Source organism: Xenopus laevis, chromosome 4L (genome assembly GCF_017654675.1).
Source record: "Xenopus laevis strain J_2021 chromosome 4L, Xenopus_laevis_v10.1, whole genome shotgun sequence".
In the NCBI taxonomy this organism is placed as follows: Eukaryota; Metazoa; Chordata; class Amphibia; order Anura; family Pipidae; genus Xenopus; species Xenopus laevis.
In genome coordinates this window covers 24153941-24176719 of record NC_054377.1, presented here as the reverse complement: position 1 = coordinate 24176719, position 22779 = coordinate 24153941, and the positions used below count along the sequence as shown (strand labels likewise).

Genomic DNA, 22779 nt, shown 5'->3' with positions numbered 1-22779 from the left:
TATATTGGTAAAACAGGACAAACACTGGATATGCTGGGGGCCCTAAAATTAATTTGCTGTGGGGCCCAGCAACATCTAGTTACGCCACTGATTCTGTGTGGCCCTTCAATGCAGCAGTTGCAGGTAGGAAGAGTAGGGCATAGCAGATAAGGCTAGCCTTGAGCATTACTATGCCTGAATACACAAAACTTGATCCCTAAAAGGGTCTCTTGTTGCTGAAAATAGTCTCTGATGTGCTTGTAATACTGTGCTAATAATATGTGGCACACTCTCTGTCATTACCCTGCTTTCCATTGGGGATGTGGTGTGCAAATTATCACTAGGGATTTGCACTTCACTTACAGTTAAGCCTTACATGTGTTGATTATCTCTTTGGGGATGTACACAGCAATTACAATATATATATATATATATATATTTTTTTGTGGGGAAGTCTCACTCAGATAGTGGATGCACAGTAAGTTACAGGGACAATGACAGGCTTTGTACATAAGACTATCAGTACTATTTGGTTGAATACATATTATTATTTTTGACATGTTTCTTTGTCACAGGGTGATCTTTATATAGGTACTTCCTGCCCTGAGCACTCAAACCGTGTATTAGTGCAGAGCTACCAAACTCGTTTTATAACATAACAACAGTGCAAGATGAAAGATTTTTCATACGGAATGCTGCTTTGTAATGTTAAGACTGACGCAAAGCAAGCAGCCAACCAAAACACATCTAAAGAAGAGATAGCCATAGAAACAAAGAAATTACTAACAATCCTGTCTACAGAATGCCTAAGATTGCGGCCGCTGAACTCAAGGCAACAAAATTGGCCATAACTATCAGTCTGTACACGGATTCTCAATCTGCTTTGTAATACTTGCGGAATGCTTCAGGCGTCTTCACACTCAAACAGAATTCATGACACAAATGATAAAATACCTGAGAATGCAAGAAACTTTCTGCAACATGTTGCCGGTGAGCTATAGTATATCAAATAACCTGAAAATAGTATACTTTCCTTTTACAGAACAGGGGGCATACATACTAATTTTCCCTATTCAGATAGGACAATCCTAATCTGTCAACTCACTCAGCAAGGTTTACCGAAAAATTTGTAGGACTTGTAGGCTGTACGTGGGTGTAATAGCATAGACTTGACTAGCACTAGCTTGAAGGTGAAGCTCTCCAAAGATTAATAAGAAATGTTATAGTCATCCATTGACTTGCAGTGTACTTTCTTGTCCTTTTTTAAGGTGTGTCTACAAATATCTCAGTAGATGCGCAGCTCATAAAAGGCCGACCCTTAATTGTAGACAGATCAGATTATCCTTTAAATTCCATAATGTCTGTAGGACATCAGTAGCACATAAGAAGGTTGTAATGCTGAAGGCTTGTGTGTAATGCCTGTTGATGCTGCGGCTTTACTGAATGCTTGGCATTAGCTGAAAAGTTATTTCTTATGAGCACTGGCCCACATTGTTGTTCCTACAACAGACTGATCCATTAAGCAGGGCTCTCAGAGTATAGATTAACGTCACTGTTTGTGTTTGCGTGAATCTTTACGACTCTGAAATGAAAGCAAAGTCACAGCCTTTTATTGTGTAGGGTAAACCTATGTTTAAAGGTGCAGGTATGTGACATTTCAGCAGATTCCTTCTTCTGTATCATGTCCATGGGGTGTTTAAAGTACCATACATTGAGAAGGAGTGGATTGAAATGCCTGAGGCTGTTGCTATTGTGTTATATTGCATGGTGATGCACACTCTGTATGACCCATACTTATTTTTGTTAATGTTGCTGTGTTGCCTTTCATGATGAAGAATTGTCTGTGTGCTCCACACTAAGCTTGGTGCTTGTAGGTCTTTCCATTGGGTAAGGGAATGAACACTACATGAACTACACAGTGTTTATGCTTCCTATTATACAAGCCAGGGAAGAGCTGCATGAGCCACAAATCTTTCTGCATGTGAGCTGTTGGCAAAACACACTTGCTTGGCTTTGGGACAATAACTGGGATTACAGTGTTTCCCAGTTTGACGAATCATGAATAAGGCAACATTGAGGAAACAGGCTCTGCTTATGTTTGTATGGATTTGTTAGCTGGCTTCATACAATACTTTATACAATAACAATCTCTATATATTTGTGTCTAAAAGGTGGCTATACACTGGCCAACTCTATATATTATTCCACCTTTCATTTTGTTCCGTTCATTGTAGCTGAGGACCTGAATGACCGGAACGAATAAGAGCTGCAAATCTTCATCAACTTCTGACCTGTTGATGCACCATGCTCTGGCAGATGGAATGTTCAGACCTGCCAAAAAGACCTACATGCTACATTCAGAAAAGGGTAGGCTTTTTCATTGTAAGTATGCCAAACTGCATTAGGAAATACATGTTTAGCATAACACTTGTCAAAAAATTTACAAAAAATTGCAATCTACCCAAAACTGGGTCTGCATTGTTTTGCTGAGTAAAAAGATGACTTGCCCTAAGGTTACCAAACAAGGTGATCAATTGTTAACACGTCAAGAAAATCCAGTTAGAAGGGATGCACTTTATATCAGTGCAATTCATTTGCAGCAGTGCAGCCCATCAATGTACATTTATTAAAAGTGTCCCTGATTTTTCAAGTGCTCTGATAACTTTAGTCATTCAACAAAAAACTGTAATATTGTGCAACCTACTTGTTCAGAAGGGTTATGCGTCACAAAAAAACACAATGCATTAAAGTACAAGAGTCCTATCTAGCCCACATAATCATAAAAAGTGCATTGGAAGCAAAGACTTTGTCTTGACTTGCCTAAAACTAACCAGCCAAGTCAGAGTCAGCAAGGTGACAAGCAGTAACATAGCAACTACCAAGTTGTCCAAGCTAGCAGAGCGTGCTGGATAAATCATTATTTTTTTTTTTACTTTCAAAGTCCCAGGACTATGTCAAGATTTCAGCCATAAGGTGTGAACATACTTTTTCATAATACAAGTCTTTGCTTAAAGGCATACATTAACACAGGTGCTGTTGTTATTCTTTATTTATATAGTTCCTACCCCAGTAGAACTTACATTCTAAGGTAACTATTTTTTCATACACTATAGTCAATTTTATAAGGGACCATTTTCCCTGCATACTCAAACCAAATAGACCTCTCTAAGCTCACCCTCCCATTGGCTGTTCCATTCTCTCCTTGTTGGGTGCTCAGTCCGCAGCTTCCCCACCACTCAATATCACATCAAAGCCAAAAGAATGGACGGCACTCCGTTCAAAGAGATAGCAGGTTTATTGCTAAGGATCTCACGCCCTACGCATTTCGGGATTCAATCTTTTAATCATAGCCATTTTATAAGGGACCATTTCTCCTGCATATATGTTCTTGGAGTGTGGGATACATGGAGGAAAATAGCACAAGAGCTGGGTGAACATACTAATCAAGAATTGAACAGGGCTGCAAAGCAGCAGTTCAACCATTGTGCCAAAGGATAATCAGACAATATAAGTGATATCTCCCTGGCTCATTTCATATGTTAAGAAGATGCTAGCAATGGTTGTCTTTTCCGATTGGAACTGCAATGGCTGATTTATGAACTTAACATTAGACCTGCTTCCCCTACCACACACACACATAGAAAGGTAACTATTTCACAAGTGTATATATGACTGAACATTAAGAAGTCATTAGATGAAAACCCTACTGCTTGTGATTAACCTAAGGCACAGGTGCCCAGTCATCACCCCTTTTGGTGTTGCTCCCAGTGGTCTCAAAGTGGGGGCTCAATTTTGTATTCCTTGTGTACAAACAATTGAGGCATAAAGACACAAGTGTATTGCTTAACAGATCCTCCTTCAAGGTGGCAGACTACATGGTGCTGACAAGTAAGCAATCATAGACCTAATTTAGCAATACCCCAACACTATTAATTCAAATGTGGCTCACAGGTATAGTATAAAAGGCTGAGGACGTCTGTACCAAGGCCATGTAAAAACAAAGCTTGAAAATCCAGCTAGATGGGCTGCAGTTTGTATATAATTTAGATGCAAACGCATTGCAGCCAGTGCAGTCCAGCGAATGGCATTTATTTCAGGCATCCCTGATCTTATAACCTTAGATTAAACAAATACATGTAGTAATATTATAAAGGCTACTAAGTAATTACTGTAATTGATTTCCACTTAATAGTCACCAATACAAATATCTGCTGATATGCATAGGTCACGGGCTCTCCATAGGATTTCCTGGTAATATTCAGTAATTATGAGTCTAATATTTGTGAAAACAATTGCTGGACGACTTGTCTGCTGCCATATAACCCATCCCAGATTATCTTCAAGAAGTTTCCTTTTTGTACTTGAATCTAATACAAAGAGCATTATATAAAAACTCACCCTGTAACTAGCTGTCAGCTATTTGTCATATGACTCTTTGGGGTTCTCAGAAAATTGTAGAAAATATTGCAACAGTATTTTTCTGTCTCTTTCATGTAAGGCCACAATACATATAAGTTGCTTTTTTCTGTTTTGCTGAACCAGTAATGAATTGTGATATTTTTATATATATTTTTATATATATGTTACACCATGGAATCCTTATAATTGGTGCTTAGTGATGGCATTAGTTTTAATCCATGCTTAGTGATGAGAATTGTGTCATATGACTCACATAAATGTGTGTATTCTAATAAATAATGTACTCCCTGTTGTAAAATATGAGGCTATTAGATCTGTAGACAAACACCATGTACTTTTGAACACAAGGAATGGTAATAAATGTAAGTCAATGTAGAGTGCCTAAGCTGAAGTAAGCTACATGTATCAGTCAATCAAATGTACTTACAATATGTACAAAGTTATTTCTGGACATACAGAGGAAAATTCAACTAGTAATCTGATCATTAGGCACGCACGTGGGCCAATGGTTGGATCTTTTCACCCCATTAGTACATAATATCTGAATAATCATATACCATTATGGAGGATAATGGAGAACACTATTTTTTGGCCAATGGGAGGTTTTATGGGCTTCGGATCCAGTTAAGACTGGAGTGGCAAAGTCATCATGCAGTGTCTGCCTTTCACATTTTACATAGGTATATGTACAAATAAACAGATCACAATCACTAGATATTTTAACCAGATTGTTTTCAGTTGTATGATGCCCTTGGAAGGCCCTTGGAGGTTTATGATATAAAAGTCAAAAATACTTGGACATTCAGCCTATTTTCCTTTTTAAAAATCAAGGCATGTGGTTTTGAACCTTAGTTACCTGTAAGATAACCCTGATGTACCCATGTCATGGCTGTTACTGTATCTACTGTAGGTAGAAGCAGCACTTCCTGATAATGGAAGAAGAACGTTTAAAATCGAAAGATTAGTTCCTCCAAGAAGGGCAAAAGATGGCATTCTGCAACTCCTTCCATAAATGTATGTTATAATTCAAGATGGGCAAGGATTAAGAATTCAACCAGCTATTTTGCAAACATGGAACTGAAAAATTGCATTGTTGTTTGGAGATGGTGTCACGTTCGGTATCCCAAACCCAGAACAAACTCCAAGGTTCTGGTCACGGCTCATATAACAGCCACCTTTCACGTCAGGAGGAGCCCTTTGCTATTCAGATGCTGCCAGGTCTTAAAGTGAGAGAACCAAGTAGGGAGTTCTGGGCAGGCAAGGGAACCGGAACGTGTGACTGGAGTAACAGGAAAAAGCTAAATGTAGTCAAACAGGCCGGGGTCAACAATCAGTCAGAGTCAGGATCCGGAGCTAAGTGTAGTCAAAGAAACAGGCCGGGGTCAAAACCAATCAGTTAGAGTCAGGATCCAAAAGAATAGTCAGTAACATGCAAAGTTCAGTTCAGGCAGCAATACAGCAGTGGTCAAGGACAGGCAAAGGTCAAGGAACAGAGAAAACAGATCAAGCTCACCCAGGAACTAGCTACGATAGACCTATATTGGGCATTAAACAAAAGGATGAGTCGCCTATAAATATTTAAATATTTAAGTGCAATGACGTCAGACAAACTGCACTGAACAATAAAACGTGCACGACCAACCCGGAGGAACGCGTAACTAGGAAGAAAGCTGCAGGCGTCCAGCCGCCCAACTAGACCACCAGGTATTATTATAGATAGGACCTGGGGAAGAATTATTGCAACTGGCTGTCAAAGCAGTTGCACATTTTTTAGGGTGATTTTTAAATTAGGGGAAAAAAACATTGCCCTGAGCACCCTGTTAGTTTTTACAGGAAAACAAAATGTGGCAGAGCCTACATTAATGGGTGCTATGTTTAAAGCAAACTTTCAAACAAAACCACAGCATTGTATGTACATAACACATATGGCCTACAGCAAACTTCCAAAACAGGGGCCTAACCTGACCTCAGCCTGAAAACCACTGAGATATGTCATTTGAGCTGAGATGTGGGGTGAAAATGTATTTGCTATACTAAATATTCTTAAAATTAAGACTGAATAGTTAATACAGCAATGTTTTTCAATATCTGTAACCTGGGTGGGGGGCTCTGACCAAAGGTTTGACCTTCAAAGGGGACTTGAACCAAAAAGTCACAATTTTTTCTGCTATATATGATGAGGAGGAGCAAGGGTAACATGGTCGTTACCAGGCCCCATTTCCCATGGTCTGCTCACCCTATTGTTACAATGTTGTTACATTAATTGCTCTACTGCAAATAGTTGTAGATAGAAAAAAAGTTGATCAATTCTACCACCCCTACAGGCATTGTTTGCAGGTAAAGCTGAAAACAAAAATATAACACTGTCACATGTGCTTTTTATCACTACACTTCATAGCTCAAAAGTGTACAGCAAAATCCAATCCAATCCAGGTTGATTCTAATTGACCATAAACTATTTTTGTACATTATAAATAAAATTATTCTTAAGTGCCACGTGCTATAGAGCAGTCTTGGTTAATATGCTGGGGATATTACATTATAGAATTGACTGTCCCTTGATTAAACCAGTATAGATTGCGTTCTCGGGGGACTGTACCTTTAAAGGTCATTTTACTGCCTCATCTAAAGGTTCAATGTTCACTACTTTATGGCAACATTTGTAAAGCAAAGAGCAGGGAGTAGGACGCTAAAATGCAACCCCCACACTGGGTGACAATAATGAACTGAAGTGACAGTGTTTGGCTGAAAAGCAGTATAAATAAAGTGGCTTGTCAGACTAGGATAACACCGAAGGACTTCCGAGCAGTGTTTCATTAAAAGGAAGGCACCCAAAATATTGCTATGCATGCCAAATGTGTCTTTGTGTTAGTTTAAGATGGGAGTCTTATTGGGTTACACTGTGGCTGCAAGTATGGTGTATAGTAGTAATAAAGCACATTACAGGTTTGGGATCCATTATCTGAAAACCCATTATCCAGAGAGCTCCGAATTAAGGGAAAACTGTCTCTCAAATAATTCAAATTTTTTAAAATGATTTCCTTTGTCTTTGTAATAATAAAACAATACCGTGTACGTGATCCCAACTAAGATATAATTAATCGTTACTGGAGACAAAACAAGCCTATTGGTTTTATTTAATGTTAAAATGATTTAAAAGCAGTATGGTGATCCACATTACGGAAAGATCAGTTATCCAGAAAACCCCAGGTCCCTAGTATTCTGTATAACAGGTCTTATACCTGTATAGTATTGATTTACTAACATAGCTGCTCTATAGCACCAGGGTAGTTGCCATTAGCAATATGTTTTGATCAGTTTACTGCAGTTTAGAAAATATGTGACTGCTGTTGGTGCTTTTGGCAGAAATGAAGCGACTGTGATAGTAAATCAGCCCATGAGCAGTGCAATGGCTTTGCATTAAGTGGAGGCCCTATGCTTAAAATGGAGGGGCAGATTGTGAATTATGGTTTAAGTGTAGGTGGCAGGACACGTATGACTGATCTGTTTATATAGGTACCTGTATATTTAAAGCATGTCAAAAACAGGCCCTATCTCTAAAACATACATTATCCAGAAACATCTGAATTACGGAAAGGCCATCTCCCATAGATTCCATTATGATCAAATGATCCAAATTTTTAAAATGTATTTCCCCTTTCTCTGTAATAATAAAACAGTACCTTGTACTTGATCCCAACTGAGATATAATTAATCCTTTTTGGAAGCAAACCCAGCCTATTGGTTTTATTTAATGTTTACATGATTTTCTAGTAGACTTAAGGTATGAAGATCCAAATTATGGAAAGATCCAGCATTCTGGATAACAGGTCCCATACCCATAGTAGTAGTGTTTATTACCACTCAATGGGTTAGCTCACAAAACTGCTACGGCGTACACCAGGCCCGGACTGGCAATCGGTGGGTTCTGGCAAATGCCAGAGGGGCTGCTATAAGGTGCCATAGAAAGTCAGTGTTTAGTGGACTGGTGGGGGCTGTTTGGGCCTCTGTGTGGGCTGATTGGGCCTCTGTGTTCCTGAAATGCCAGGGCCTATTTTGATTCCCAGTCCAGACCTGCCTACCACACAGTAGATCCAAACTCCAGCTTTAGTCTAAAGCAGGCATCCCCAACTTTTTTTTACCCGAGAGCAACATTCAAAAGTAAAAGAAGTTGGAGAGCAACATAATCATGGAAAATGTCCCTGGGGGTGCCAAATAAGGGCTGTGATTGGCTATTTGGTAGCCTGTTTGGCAGAACACCTGTTTTTTTTTTCATTTGAAACATGCCTTCAAGCCAAAAATTTAAAAATAAGCCACTGGAAACAACATCAAATGAGCTGGTAAGCAACATGTTGCTCACGAGCCACTGGTTGGGGATCACTGGTCTAATGCTGGCCATAGACGCAAAGATCCGATCATATGAATCATAGTATGATCCGACTTCCCCATCTCCCACCCTGCCACTAACCATTCCGATCAAATAAAGTAGAAAAGAACAGATCAGCCGATGTTCTGACAGCAATCATATGAAATTTAAGTCTGACAAAGCTGGTGACATTCTCCAACCGACAATGGTACGTTCGGCAATACATGCAGAGATATTATCGGCAGCCGACAGAAATCTATTAACCTGTCCGATCGACCAAACGACCGATCTCCACCGGACCAAAAATGTCGGGACTCTCCACACACGTTCAGAAAATCGTACGAATCCTCAATTCGTACGATCAGATCTTTGCGTCTATAGCCAGCTTTAGGCATATAATAGAAATAAGCAGTCACCACGTGCCAAGATAATGTTGCTTTATTCTGTGCCATGTGCTGCAGGCATAGCATTTTAATCGACTTTCTCACGGCATCAGGAATGGAGGTAGCTGTATGGCATGTTATTGTCAAAATAATGCCCAGATGCTCCAAAGTTGGCATTATAAAGACTGTGACCATTGAGTCATTCTAAGCAGCTGTACAAATACTGCTGAGTCAAGTTCCTTTCCATAAAGTCATCACCACCCTTCATCTCTCTCTCCCTCTCTCTGTCATTTAAATTGTATTGTCTGTGCCATTTGATGGAAGAAGTGGTGAATGGAGCTGGCGTTCCTGCTGACACTTGACATTATATGCAGATGGTTTAGATGGCAGTTTGCATAAGGTATAGCAAATAAAGCAGGCATCTGCTCAGTAAGTCTAAGTAGATGGTATGGCATTTCAATTTATAATATTATGTGGGTTGGGTATTTGTTTGAAGGCAGCTGCTTTCTAAATAAACATGCACCGGTAGAGGCTTATTATTCCTGTTATAAGTGAGTGATATTTTAATGTTAATTGAAACTGGAAAGTATTTCCATTGGTTAAGCTGGTTAAAGCTGACAAAATTGCAAAAAATAATATTGATCTGGTTAAAGATTAAGATATGTATCTTCCAGTGGGGTTTTTGGGCTGAACAGCATGAGTACCAGTGTTGTCACCAAAGTGAATGGGAGGTGGTAGTTCTGGAGGATATGCCTTGGGTGCCATTAGGCTAAAGGCAAACCAGTCTGATGTTGTGCAATTTGCTTGCACATTTGAACTGCTAAATTTCCGTGATAAAACAGGCCATAGGCTAATCATTTATATCACTAAGGGGAAATTCATCCCACAGTAGTTCTTTGTCATCTCATCACATGTACCTTTGGGGGTCATTTGTCTGCCTGGGATTCTGTTTTGGCCAACCAACTGGGCTGTTATAGTTCAGTTTGATAGGCCAGATCACTTATTAAGGGTTATTACACATATGGCATAACTTTCCAGTAACTCTGCATAGCAAAATTACAGATCCCTACATCATAACACCACTTGTGCTATAAAGACGATGGTAGCAGATTTAGCTTTACTATATCACTAGCATTGCTACATGTTGCTCTATAGACTGGGGCTGTTTATTAACATGGGCAATCATTTGGCTTGGTCTAGCAACACACAGCAAACCATGCAGCGCCCCCCTAGTTACCAGGGGCAGCAAAAATGCCACTCCTGGTAACTAAGAGCTGAATTTCCGGTTTTCAACCCAGAAATTCGGCTCTTCTAGTGCAGAGAGCGCATTTGTTTTTTAGATGGGGTCAGCGATGCCCAGAAAAAGGCAAATAATTATTTATATCATTCTATAACATACTAAAAGTTACCTTAAAGGTGAACCACTCCTTTAAAGACTTCTGGATTCTTTTAAATATTTTTTCCAGATCTTTTCAAGATTTTTTCAGATATTGCACTGAACACATAGCCTTTCAGGCCTCAGTGTTCTGTAGAAATGGCCAGTTATATAACAGTATGTTATTGTTTGTGTTATTGAGCACATTGTAGTGTGGGAGTCAGACATCTGTCACAGAGAATTCCTGTCTTTGTCATTCAATTAATCTGATCTGGAGGGACAGATTTTCTTTTTTAAAAATATCGTCGGTTAATGAGGATACTGTTTGAATGGTCACTCTGGTCTCGTTCTAGTAATATCTAAATCAGTAAATAAATGTCAACCTAATATTTCTACAGGCCTGCAGGTAGCACCAATGCAAGCCCCCCAATATTTGCAAAAAGGAAAGCAAGACATTTTTGACAATGGTTCCAATCCGTTTTACTATGTCCTGTACTACCCAGACCCCCACTCCATCCCAGACTACCCACACATCTTCATTTATTCAAACCCCTTTTGCTCTGTGATTTGGGGCAGCTTTGAGTAAACCAGGAACATTGTTGTAACTGATGTGGTGGGTGTGGACTCTGTGACAGTTCTTTTCCTGGTTTTCTAAAGGTGATCACAGGCAGTGGAGCATCTAAAGCAGTGATCCCCAACCAATGGCCTCAACGCAGGTGCTTATTTTTTAATTCCCTGCTTGGAGGCAAGTTTTGGTTGCATTAAAACCAAGCGTACTGCCAAACAGAGCCTCCTGTAGTCCGCCAGTCCACATAAAGGTTACCAATCAGAGTCCATATTTGGCAGCCCGCATAACTCTTTTCATGCACATGTTGCTGGGATGGGCGAATTTGACCCATTTTGTTTCGCCAAAAATTTGTCGCAGGTGAAATGTCCTGATGGCCAGTAAAGTCTATGGGTATCCAAAAAATTTTTGTTGCACAATGCCATACAAGTCTATGGACACACGGTGAAACAATGTGAAAAAATTCGCCCATCCCTACTCTCCAACTCTTTTTATATTTTAATGTGGCTCACAAGTAAAAAAAAGGTTGGGGTCCCCTGTTCTAGAGGTTATTGGGTCCTACAGAAACATCTTTTTGGGAATTTCAAACATATATTTAAATGATGCATATTTTAGGCCTCCGCTCCTGGATACCCCAGCAGGGTAAGCTCTTTTATAGTTATGTCCCAGTCACAAGCTTATTTTCTGCATATTCATTCATTAGGCCCAACTGATTCAATATTGCCCATCCTGGGAGACACCATGACATTACAGTGACTACAACTATGCCTCGCAGCTGAATTAGTGTAGCTTTAGCATCATTGTTGGTTTGGTCATTACGTAGGCACGCTGAGGTTATGCACGTTGTTGTGTTTAGTTTTCTGTTTTGTGGAGAAGGAATTTTTGCGGTAGTTCAGGTAAGACCTGTACAAGTGACTCAACCACTCCTTGGCCTTACTAATTAGCAGTTATTCATTTTATCCTAGCTACTGTGTTAACTGCACAGAATGAAATGTGATTCTTTGTGTAAATGCATTGAATAATCACTAGTGATTTATTGACACTGTGCACTGTAGGCCATTCATTTCTATACATGTCTATACCAGCTACTGATATAAAGAAAAAATACAAAGTGGTGATATCTCTTGATACTGTACTGAGAATTTCCCAATCCTTTATACCGAGAACACTGTGCTTTATAGCGGTAATAAGTATCCCTATGTGGGTATTGTAATAAAAGTCGCAGGGTTTGCACAAGGTCTAGTAACCGATAGCAACCAATTTAGCATGTAAGCAGAACTTGTTTTGAAGCAAGAATGTGACTGGCTGCTATGGGAAACAATGCAAACTTTAAACTTTTATTATATTAACCCAAGTAAATGATATACTATTACATTTATTATATGTGCCTGTGCATAAATATGTTGCACACTAGAGTCTTGGCAAGTAACCAGACCTACCCCCAGTACCTGCCATGCTTATGCTGTACTGTATAGTGATGCTTGAGGATTAGTTTTAGGGTGAGACAGAAATGTCATTTATACTGAGAGCCCCCAAACTAAAGGAGCCCCCCCTGGCCCCCACCTTGGCCGAAAACATTATTGGAAAGTACAAATTTTTAGTCCTTTGAGTCTCCAGCTGAACTATTGAACCACAACTACCAGCATTCCTAACAACACATGCAGGGCCACAGGTTTGGCATTCCTGAAAAAAATAGTTTTTTCCCGCTCACCTTAGACCATAAACTTCTTTAGTAAATAGAGCACCCTATGCTTTAACAGTGGCCTTGGGATGCTGAATATCTTCTGATAAAGCATATTCACCATTGTATTGTGACCCCCTCCCAATTTACCCTCTCACCTCTTGGAAAAAACAAAGCAATTAAGAGTCATTTAAAAACTGGAAGGCAGATGCAATTGGCATTTTTTTGCAGGTTGCAGCCAGTGTCAGCCTAAACAGGGACCTGCGGTCACCCCCATAAATGCAGTGTGCCTGTGTTCAACAGTACAGTATATATGATGGGCAGGAATGGGGGGGAACACATAGGAACCCCCCTCGACCCCCTACCAGACCTAACTTGCACATCATTCAAACTCGCAAGTTTAGAAGAGGCAACAGATTCAACCCACAAGGTTATACTTGGCCTATACTTACCAGCTGCCCTAACTGGTCTTATTAATAAACACTGTATATTTTTCTTTAAATGTTCTTACATAGGTATAGGTATTTTGTTTGTTATGCATTTTGTTTATATTTTGACTTATGAGAGCTGCTATTACCAACAAAACAGTGCCCATGTATCATGATGAAATATTGAATCTTGACTGTTTTGGCTGAAAGGCAGATCAATCACTTAGACTTAGAGATCCGCTTGTTTGGCGACATTGAAGTGGGCGATATCGGGCTGATCTGATCTTGGGCCCTAGGGCCCAACGATTGGATTATAATGCATCCAAAACGGGTGGTCGGATTGCGGGACCGCATACACTCACAGATGCGGCCGTGATCCGAAGGGATTTTTTAACCTGCCGATTGAGATCTGCCCAACTTTCGGCCAGATATTGGGGAAGCCCGTCGGATGGCCCCACACACTGGCCAATAAGCTGCCGACTCGATCTGTCAGCAGTTTTTATCAGCCCGTGTATATGGCTAGATCCGGCTGTTTGGAGGATCAGACTGGCTAAGAGCTGCATTCTCTGTTTGTGGATCATGTACACACACTGATGGGATCACTGGCCAACTGGATGTATAAACATGACCTCTTTATGATGCCACTTAAAAACCATTTTCTCCATAAACTAACACAAACGGAGAAATAATGGCCACTTTGGACAAACATCGGCAATATCAGCCGTCTTTGTCTGCACGTGTATATCCAAACAAATACCTTTGTCGTAAGCAAGAAAAGTAATGCTCTCTCTCCCTATTGTTTGCATACTCTGTAATTGGTTAGTACACGTTCCCTTTACTGAAAGACATTTTTTATTTCTTTCTGATGCCAAGTTTCTGTACAACCTCTCATCTCCATATAGAAACCACGTACAGGCAATCTGTGTTTACTCCCACCTCTTGATCGTGAACATCCTGCACTGTACTGTAATGAAGAGTATAGCAATACGTGTCCACCTACCTGCAGGAATATGTTGCAATTTATAATGATGTGTAATAAAACAACATGTACTTTCCTCCCTTGCCAATAATAAACCTGCAACACTCCATGCAATACTTAACATATCTTTATATATGTATTTCATTTGTTTATTATGTTTTTTTTAGTCTAGTCCAGAGACACCAGTGTAGGCAAATTACTGTAGCACATGGCCGCATCCACTTTCTCTTTATGTCCCTGGCAAGCATATCATTTATATGCAAAACTGCTCCAGCTATGACGCCAGTGTCTCCTCTCATCTTACAGAATTCCCTGCCCAACTTTCCAGCAAGCAGAACTATAGAGACAATGTGGGGTCATATGATTGACAACCTACCAACCCACGTTGCTCACTTCTGCAGAGTAGCCAAGTCAGGAAGTAGAAACCTAACTCCAACTTCCCACCAGCTACTAGCACCGGTAGTTGTAGTTCAGCAGTGTCCCTGGGACCCATATGCTCAGTCAGTGTCAGACTGGGACACCAGGGGCCCACCCAAAAACCCTTAGACCAGGGGCCCACCATAAACTTTAGACCAGGGGCCACTCTCAGTACTATTATTCTTCATCTACTCAATCAACCTCTATTCTCCTAGTCTGTTTTCTTTACATACTATAATCAATTATTCCATCTATTTAGCCTCTTTGTTCTCATAGAAATAGGGAATGTTCATGAAATAGGCCCACCTGGAGTTTTCCTGGTATCCCGGTGGGCCAGTCCGACACTGTCCTCAGTTTGTGTCAATTACAGCAACAATGATAGCCTTTTACTTTTTTGACAATTTGCATGGTGACAGTTGGCTCATACACACAAATGCAGTGCCGCAGCCTTCCCTTTACACACACTGGCAGTGCCAAGTTGTGTCACATCCAAAGTGCTACACCCAGGGCAACTTTCAGAGAACATTGGGCTTGTCAGTGACCTTACACCAGTGCTGACACTTTAGTACATGATACACTGGACCCACATTACTTATAAACTGCCTGTTCTGTACATATCTATGTATTCTGTGTGGCTTGCGTGAGTGCTCATTGCGTCCCAGACAGAAAACACGCATTTGTAGGCTGTATAGCACAGATAACACAGGCAGTGACCCTGGCAGCTCCCACCTCACGAAAACACAAAGTCCACAAGGCAAGCAGACAGTTCAGCAGTTAAATAGAACTTCTGTCCCAAATGCTCTGTCCAAAGCATCAGACCTTGAACAGACATGTATCCAACAGCTCTGCACTGCACAATACCTTAGTAAATAGCGCATAAATAATGCAATGCTTTCTTTTGTGTTTGTCTATATGTCATTTCAGCTCAGTGCATGCTCATCCCTGGGTTGGGTAGTGTTGTTTTGTTTTTTTTTGCTGTCAGGTCCGTCCGTCCCCACATGTTATGCTCCCTATTTTATATACTATATCCTCTCCTCTTCCACTTATTCCCACCCTTTTCTCTTATAATACAGTGTGTTCCCTTTTCACATTTCCAGTTGTTTTTAATTATACTGTCTCTGTCCCCATGTCTTTCTGCCCTCCCTGTGCCTCTCTTTCCTTCAGCCCTCTTTCTACCTGTCTACCTTTTCTCTCTCTTTCTTCTCACGGTGCCCCCCCCCCTCTGTGGTCTGTATCTAACTTTATATATTCTTTTTTCTTTGTTTTATCTTATTTTTTTGCATTTCTACCCTCCCTGTCATTGTCAGTTGTTTGTCTTGCAGTCCCTCTCCCAGGCCTCCTATGATACAACGGTCCACTTCTTGCTGATTAGAAACCAGTGAATAAAAAGTGACTTACCCTTTAGACTCCCCTCTGCTCTTTCTCTCCGAGCCTCTTACAAACTCTTCTCTTGTAATTCCACTGGGAAAAAGTCACCTGCTGTGCAGGAGTCCCCTGTACCTGTTACAGTGTCTGGATACCACTTAACTACTATCAGTTCTGGCTCTGGTGGCAGGTGACTGCTTCACTGTGCAGAGAGGAGGAGGAGGAGGAGGTGGAGCGAAACCAGAAGGACAGGTCTAATGGGTATGATACAGGGGTGGGATCACCTGTGCCTCAACCACAGCCTGTGTGAATCTGTCTGTGAACATGTACCAATGCATATGGGCTTGACTATTATATATATATACTCCAGTGAAGTACAGCACTCAACTGGTCTTGTGCAAACAAAAATAAGATTTTTAATTTCATTTACAAGCCTGACATTTTGGGTTTGTAAACGTCGATGTTATAAATAAAAAAAATAAAAAAATAATTTTTGTTTGCACAAGACCTGTTGAGCATACCTCCCAACATTTTCGGCGATTTTTTTGACCCTGCCTATTTTTGTGGCCAACCCCCCAATTACCATGTTCATTTTAAAAAATTTGTCAGGTTATGAAAGTTTTTTTCCAGTTATTACAGTTTTGCTAATGAAGGTGAATTGCCCTTTAAGTGAGTCTAACTTTATCCAAGGGACCTGTTAACTTATATTGTTACATTTACTTATTTGCTTACCGGTATCTCGAAATTGTCACAAAAGTATCTTATCTGCTGCCGTGGCTGTTCTGGGCTCTCTGCCAAAAGCCAATTAAGTTAGAAACTTTGTTTCTTTTTCTGGCTGTTCAGTGCAGAGAAAAACAGGACTTTCCAGTACAAATGGAAATACAACCAGCCTGTTGGGTTTTCTAGTAGATTTAAGATATGAAGATCCAAATTACAGAAAGATCTGTTATCCGGAAAACCCCAGGTTCCAGCTTTCTGGATAACAGGTTCCATACCTGTATATTTATATTTATTTTTCCACCCTATATTGACCACTGGTTTATTTTATGAGGCTGAGAATGCCTCATATGCTATTACCATGCAATACTGTGTGATAAGATACAGCAGGGTCAGATGTGGCCCTCCAAGGCTTTTCAGACTTCTTTCAAACACACTGCAGTTTTTGTTTACTAAGGTGCGATAAACGGCAATAATGACCTGCGCCAGAAAAAAGCAAGAGCAAGCTTACTAAAGTGTGTGTGCACTTCTGTTATTGTGAATATTCTGGCGCACATATCGCATTCATGCTATGTAAGTTTTTTTGGGAGGTTTATTAAAAATGATTGCCAGAATTGTCACCAATTTTTATCGCCACCCAGCGAGTGCCATTATGTGAAACAAAGACAGAGTTCTATAGTAAAAGAACGTTTTTTTTAACGTAAGAAGTGAAAAGTAGTGATTGCACTGGGGAAAAATGATACTTATAAATTAGTGAATTCATTGAGAATAATTAATATGGGAAAACAATTTATTACTACTTAATTGGCCATAGTTACTGTATATTTAATAATACATTCCTAGATTGGTAATAAATTCATACGTGTATATTCATTAGTGTGGCCATTGGAAGTAGTGCCAAAAAATCCACAAGATTTATAGCAGATTATGCAGTTGACCTAAATGAGGCAAAAAAACGCACACCAAGCCAGAAACGATGCTGAATCTGACTGCTACAGTTGCGTAATTAATACCGCATTTGTCGCAAGACAAATTTGTCTCATCAAGAGGCTTTAATTTTGTTGCAAGAATATTTGCAGTGATAATGGCCGATGGGTTATAGATGATTTTTAAAATTGCAGTAAACGGACCCCTAAATATTTTAAGCAAACCAATATATGAGTTGGGCAGCACCAATGTGGAGCACAGACATGCACCTCCTGCAAGTTACATTGTTTTCCGTCAGCATTTGGCTGGACCTAAGGCAGGTTTCAGAACTATACCTCCCAGCATCCCCTGTGGGCAAAGCCAGTAGCTGGAGTGCCAAAAGTTGTATGGGATTTGTTATCCGAAAACCTATTATCCAGAAAGATCCGAATTAGAAAAATCCCGTTTACCATAGACTCCATTTTATCCAAATCATTTAAAAAATGTTAAATTATTTCATTTTATCTGTAATAATAAAACAGTAGCTTGTACTTGATCCAGACTAAGATATAATGAATCCTTATTGGAAGCAAAACCAGCCTATTGGGTTTATTTAATGTTCACATGATTTTCTAGTAGACTTAAGGTATGAAGTTCCAAATTACGGAAACATCCATTATCCGGAAAGCCCCGGGTCCTCCCATACCTGTACTACAACATCATAAAATAGCGTACTGAATATCATACTGATTCTGAATGGTTTATTAGATTTGTTTTTGCACTTTTGCTATAGAACCCTTACAGCTTAATGACCTTAAGGGGTAGATTCACTGACGGGTGAATTTTCACCAGCGTCAGCTTTGCACAGCCCGCACCAGTTCGCCAGGCGCAAATGCACTACGACTATGCCAATTCACTAATAGGCGGAGTTTCGTCCTGGGCAGCGAACTGGTGCTGGCGACTTTTCACTTACATTACTTCGGCAGTGCGAGCATTTCCAAGCGAAGATGCACTAGCGTTCGTTTGTGCCTATCGAAAATTCCAAATTCCAAATGTCCAGGGAACCTTAATAAAGACAATAGAATTTATATAATGCCCTACACATGAGCCCATTGTAAAATTAATGTTCCATATGTTTTGAAATGTCTGGAGAAAACCAGTTACCAGAAAAAAGTTTGTTGGGACTTTTGCAGCCAATTCCGCTTCAAAAAAGGAAAGTCGCCAGCGTTTTTGGAACTTTACTGCATTTTTGGCACACAGGATATGATGTAAGTGAAGATTGAGGAAGATCTAGCTTCTTTTTTAGCACTTTGCCTGGTCTGAGGTGGCAAAGTCAACTCTAGAGGTAAGAGGTAACATTCAGTAAAATCCACACTGAATTTGCGGAGTACTGACCTGTCGCCAGAGCGAAAAGCAGGCTGGCGATAGAGTGTGAACGAACACTAGCGAATTGGCACCTGCGCCTTTTAGTGAATTGGCGTTGTGCCTGCGGGTGGCTAGTGTCGCTAGTGTTAGCCACTTCGTCCTTTAGTGAATCTACCCCTAAGTCTGCACTACATCTAGCATCCTATACATAAACTCACTTGTCTAGTTGTGTATGGCACAGGTAGGGTCTTTAATAGCAGCAGACACTGCAATTGATGTTGTGCCCAAAATATATAGAGGTCCAACAGAGCACTGACTGCTTCAATATATATTTAGAAAAAATGTTTAGGGAAGCCTAAAGTTTTGCTGTGGTACCAGAAACTGGGGACAGATATGATGAGAACTACCAAACAATGAATGTAGTCCCTTGAGTTTCATTAAAAAATGAGTCTCATTTTATAATGTTACTGTGCATCCCCAAGCGCTTCTGTTTCCTAATACTACTGAATACAATGCTCTGTATAATTACACTTAAGTATCCCTAAATGCTTCATCTCCTGGTGACAGCTATATTGGGCATGTGCGCTGGGAATGTTTATGATGCAACTATGTTTTATAATGCTAGGTAATTATACATACTCAGAACAAATGTATGTCTTTATTATTGTGCATAAACACATTGTTCAGCATAGTGATATGGAGTTTATCGCTACACTTTTTGCCAATTTGTAATGTTCATGTTAGATATTGTCTTATAGATTGGAGGATCTCTCTCCTCTTATTAGACAACTTGTAATATAAAGTGATGTTAGCTTTTAGTTTATACTGAAACTATCAAGACATGAGACAAGGAACTGCGTCCTAAATATAACATAAATGTGCCTAGTATGTATTCCTCAGTGTGTATTGTGTATAAATACACAACACCGCAGACCATTCTAATACCTTATGGGTACATCATTTTAAAAATACACATGTTTGAATAAAGTTTATATAATACTTGAGGAACATACTGTAATACAGGTATGGGACCTGTTATCGAGAATGCTCAGGACGTGGGTTTTTCCGGATAAGGGGTCTTTCTGTATTTGGATCTTCATACCTAAAGTCTGCTAAAAAATCAATTAAACGTTAATTAAACTTAATAAGATTGTTTTGCCACCAATAAAGGATTAATTAAAGTATATCTTAGTTGTGATTAAGTACAAGGCACTGCTTTATTATTACAGAGAAAAAGGAAATCATTTTAAAAAATTTTAATTCTTTGATTAAAATTAAGTATATGGGAGATGCGCTTCTCATAATTTGGAGTTTTATGGATAATGGATCCCATACCTGTGTTTTTTGCTGAAAGCAACATAGATTCTAGTACATGGGGACAAAATTAAGGAGCAAACTTGTTTCTGTCTTTATCCATCCATCTGATGTTGGGAGTAGGTATATGGAACAAGTGACAAATGTCAGACTGGGTTGGGTGTGGGACGGAAGGGGGTAGAATAGGTGTGGAATTTCAGTACTAGGGGCCCCCCAACTATCCCAGACATAAATGTTCTTAAAGACCATCAGTTTCTTAATGCCAGCTGAAACTCCTCGGTAACTTATAATATCCTTATATTTTACAAGAGGGGGTACTTTATTCACTATATATATATATATATATATATATATATATATATATATATATATATATATATATATATATATATATAATACACAAGATCCATGAATATCCTGTAAATTATATAGTGAATAAAGTACCCCCTCTTGTAAAATATAATAATATTATAAGTTACCGAGGGTATCTTGTAAATGATATCCTTATAAACGGTGAGTTCTGATGTCATCAGTTATAAACGGTGAGTAGTGATGTCATTTTGGTCCACATGACTCACTAAAACTTGTGTATTATAATAAATAAAGTACCTCTTGTTGGAAAATATGAGGATATTACAAGTCACCTCTGAGTTCCATGACCTGTATATGGTCATGAAACTCCTCGGTAACTTACTGTATAATATACTTATATTTTACAATAGGGGGTACTTTATTCACTTTATGAACAGTACTTAGTGATGTTATTGGTTATAATCGGAGCTTAGTGATGTAATTTCTGTCACATGACTCACTGAAACCTGTGTGTGTATAAATAAAGTACCCCTGTTGCAAAATATGAGGATATTAGAAGTCACCTCGGAGTTCCACGACCTGTATAAAAGCACTTGACCTTCGTCCTCGTGTTTTTATATGGTCATGATACTCCTCTGTAACTTTCAATATCCTTACATTTTATAATAGGGGATACTTTATTCACTATATATAAGTATATACATCTGAATGGTTATTCTCATGTTTTTTTTTTTATAGAACAGCAGTCATATATACAAGGATTCTTAGCCTATAGGTCAAAACCTAAAAATGGGTCCCCCTGCCATCAGTCTAAGTGTGCAGAATGTATGATGAGGTGCTGTACTAAGCTAAAGTATTTTCTTATTGAATTTATAATTGCTTGTGTCTTACATGGAAAATTGTGAAGATTACAAAACATTGAAGTCAATCACAATTTTTCTTTGTAGTGGTTTTTAAAGGCTATGGAACACCAAAATGTCTTTCCTCCAGCCACATTGTCCATTCATCGGTCACGTGTTCAAAACAGTTCAAAACAAGGTAAGGCCATTCATTCCATAAATAAAAGTAAATTCCCACAACATGGCCTGGTCTTTGAAATTTGAGTATGATTGCCTTTACTTTATATTATACCAGTAATACATGTTGTCATTGCAAGACAGGACAAACAAACAGCATAATTAGTAAAAATGATTGTCCTTGTGGTCAGTGTTTTCCATTGTTTTGTTTAAGTAGTATCCTTCCTACAAAAAGCTACTGATTAACCCATCACTACTCAAACAGCGTTAACCATTCCAGGAATGCATCTGCTTGGCTTTACCAAGATACATCCCTTTACTCTTTATGTTTGTTGACCTTCTATTTAAAATGCATAAGTAATCCAATGGCAAACTACAGAGAACCACGGATCTGCAGGTCACGAGAAATGTGTAACTTGCACATTGCGGCCACATTTTTTAACCTCTTTGGTCATTAAATTCAAAGTCACCGTCTGTACAGAAAGGAAAACTAAACCAGGATTTTTTTTTTCATTATGTCTACTGCCCTGTAATTGGTCTGGGAATAGGGTGACCAACATTAAATTAGGAGCCTGTGTTGTATTTGGGATAGCTGGATGCATGGCATTCTGGTTATAGTTACTGAGCCGGAGGAATCAGTGTAGTCCACTGTAGTTTTTTTGAGGACAGGGAAAGACGAGGAAAGGTGGGGAACAAAAGAAATCAAAAAGCTTTATTATTTTATTAGTTCACAAACATTAACTTCTGCTCTTCTGTTGGTGCTCACCCAAGTGTTTTCTGGCTAAAACTGGCCATATGCGGACAGGCAGAACAGTCAACATTATGTGAGTTGACCATCCACAATGCAAAGGTTGTCAGAAGCAAACATAATGGATTGTAACAATATATGCAACTTGTAAACATTCCTATATTTCCCATAAGTATCTTTGACATAGAAATCTATGTTATATGCTTTCAGAGCAGTAAGAACAATGTTAATAAGAGGACAATGTCACATGTTACAACATCAATACCTCCGTATAACTGAACTATGCTCAAAAGCTGGGTGATGTATATGTCTATATGACCATATAATAAAATACCAATAATAAACCTGCTTTGTAACTAAATGATCTTTTCTCTACGTGTGATATATCTAGTTCTTTCTTATGTGTCTATTCTTATCTTGGCACTAGCCATGGTGAAAGTACAA

General features: G+C 39.3%; 1 protein-coding gene across 1 annotated transcript in view; it reads right to left on the bottom strand.

The window, feature by feature from the left end:
• eps8l2.L (EPS8-like 2 L homeolog) overlaps positions 1 to 16152 on the bottom strand; it is an 81911-nt gene extending 65759 nt beyond the window's left edge. The window contains exon 1 of the mRNA XM_018257561.2: positions 15991 to 16152. The gene's annotated coding sequence lies outside the window, so the exon portion shown is untranslated. The remainder of the gene's footprint in view (positions 1 to 15990) is intronic.
• Positions 16153 to 22779: the final 6627 nt, after the last annotated feature.